This window comes from Amblyomma maculatum, chromosome 2 (genome assembly GCF_055883805.1).
Source record: "Amblyomma maculatum isolate TAMU_Amacu chromosome 2, ASM5588380v1, whole genome shotgun sequence".
In the NCBI taxonomy this organism is placed as follows: Eukaryota; Metazoa; Arthropoda; class Arachnida; order Ixodida; family Ixodidae; genus Amblyomma; species Amblyomma maculatum.
Window position 1 is genome coordinate 199,911,159 of NC_139345.1, and position 1,824 is coordinate 199,912,982.

The following is a 1,824-nucleotide window of genomic DNA, read 5'->3' on the forward strand; positions in this document are numbered from 1 at the left end:
TGTCAAAAACCGCGCAGAAAGTTTGCCGTAACAATATAAAATTTTCTGGAGGTTTTTCCGACTGCGAAGAATGCTGTTTTCATATAACGCTGCGTACTTCCTGTAGACATATATATTCTGTAATTTTTCCGCGTTGCTAACATCCCGTCATTCAAAATTTCTCCTGACGAGAGAAATAACAATGCCAACGTAGACAGTAAGGTTTTCCTCTCAAACTTCACAAAAGATACATTATAAAGTTAGAGTAAAGTTAGAGAACTAAACAACTACCACACACAGCAGAAAGGTCGTTACTCTGCCTGTGTGTGGTCGTTCTATTGCGCTATAAGTTTATAATGTACAATATGCACCACCTCAATCAGAAAGAAGTTTAAATAAAGTTCCCGAATAATGATGCAATTTTCTCGAATTCTGTAGCCATAGAATATCACGCTTCGAGCGCTTAATCATGCTTGATATGGGCATTCCCAATAATACTCACACTGGACACAAAAAGGTCATGCTGACCAGATCGTATCACAAACCGAATTCGTGAAGCGATGCGCAGTGTGATGCAGCAAACACCTAGGATTGATATTTCGTAAATTCCCTTTGTTATCAGCCATACCTGACGACTGGAAAGTAACACCAGTATGCGAATACAAAAGTAGCACTCATCACATTACTGTATAATCAAAATTCGATATCTGTAACAAATAAAACTTGTAAAATTTTCTAGCATAATATTCATAGGCACCTGGCTAACCTGTTGGTACTCACAACCAGTTGTTGCTGAACCAGCAAGGATTTCCCCGGGGACTGTAAAACATCACACAGCTTACTGAGATCATACAGTATCTTGCACTTGGCATCACTTACACTTAGCAAGGCTGATAGAATATCGCTGGGCATTTCAAAATTATTTTTGATCCGTAGCCATCGAAAGCTTATTGCAAAATTACGACGTATCATGCAGAGGGTGAAATTTCCGTCTCCATTACAGACTTTTGAACAAACCGGAGATAGTTCGTGCTCTTTCTGCAGATAGAATCTGAGACAGTGCAAGTCAGATCAGCAGCCCCACAAGGGTCAAAGTGGGGTTACTATTATTTATATTTTCATTCACTACATTGGGAGCAATACCGATTGTAATTTCAAGCACTTCGCCGATGAATGCACGGTCCAGAAAAGTAGCAAAAGTAACAAAGAATAAACTTAACACAGTTACCCTCAGGCCAAGCTTACCGAATGGTGCAAAAAATGCCAAATGGACACAAATGCAAATAAATCGGCTTGCAAGACACTAACAAGAAAGCAGCTACTTTGCGACTTTACGTGCTATATTGTTGACGAAATAGGGCCAAAACTAGCACCACCACTTAGGCATTGTACTATATTCTAACCTAATACCTCTGTCACACGGACACGGCTGAACTCCTTTCAACTCCCTTCAACCAAGGTAGCCATTACCTCGAGGGAGATACGTGCCGTGTCACACGGCAGTCCATTATGGAAGGAAGTTAAATGGAGTTTTGAAGCAAAGGAGATCGACGATCTCCATTGATGGGCGAAGGGAGTACTCTCGTTTCCAATGTGCTTTGCTTCCGAGTCATTAAGTAACATATTTCTTCAATAATGTAATTTTTACTCCTAAATATATTAGTTTTTATTGCATAAAATTGTATTCTAACTCGGTTAGTTGCGTTTAATTGTCGCGACTGCACCACGTATTGCACAACGCCGCGCGTGGTGTCCAGCAGAGCGGAAAAAATGGCTATGTTTAGAGCATGGTCGTTGTTTTCAGCAAATGTGTATTCTTTTATATTGATATGACTAAAGCTAATT

General features: G+C 40.0%; 1 long non-coding RNA gene across 1 annotated transcript; it reads right to left on the reverse strand.

Annotated features, from left to right (window-relative positions):
• Window positions 1–481: 481 nt before the first annotated feature.
• Window positions 482–1,380, reverse strand: LOC146200920 (uncharacterized). The gene is made up of 3 exons (XR_014704859.1): window positions 1,225–1,380; window positions 746–798; window positions 482–564 (listed from the first exon to the last, which is right to left on the reverse strand). It is a non-coding gene; the product is annotated as an uncharacterized LOC146200920 (long non-coding RNA).
• Between the last annotated feature and the right edge of the window lie 444 nt (window positions 1,381–1,824).